The sequence below is a fragment of the Sinocyclocheilus anshuiensis genome, unplaced genomic scaffold (assembly GCF_001515605.1).
Source record: "Sinocyclocheilus anshuiensis isolate Anshui unplaced genomic scaffold, SAMN03320099.WGS_v1.1 scaffold728, whole genome shotgun sequence".
Lineage (NCBI taxonomy): Eukaryota > Metazoa > Chordata > Actinopteri > Cypriniformes > Cyprinidae > Sinocyclocheilus > Sinocyclocheilus anshuiensis.
Window position 1 is genome coordinate 1009894 of NW_015555767.1, and position 291 is coordinate 1010184.

General features: G+C 40.9%; 1 protein-coding gene across 1 annotated transcript in view; it reads left to right on the top strand.

The window, feature by feature from the left end:
* Positions 1–291, top strand: part of LOC107674258 (thioredoxin-related transmembrane protein 2-B) — a 6376-nt gene that overhangs the window by 4346 nt on the left and 1739 nt on the right. The gene's annotated exons all lie outside the window — the stretch shown is intronic.

A 291-nucleotide genomic window follows, 5' to 3' on the forward strand; every position in this document is an offset into this window, starting at 1 on the left:
TGTGTTTTTTATCTGCCATCTCTATCTTTCTGTCGCTCGGCTCGCTAATGTGAGCACTGAGCGCTCTCTCCTACACATCATGAGTAGACACTACCCTTACTGTTGATTGGCTACAAGTTTGTTTTGCTACTCGGCCCGAATCAGTTTTCTAAAGCGTTTTTGAAAAATCGCTTACCCCACCTTTAACCCAAAAATGAAAATTGTTATTAATTACTCGCCCTCATGTCGTTCCAAACCTGTAAGGCCTTCGTTCATCTTCGGAACACAAATGAAGATATTTTTGATGAAATC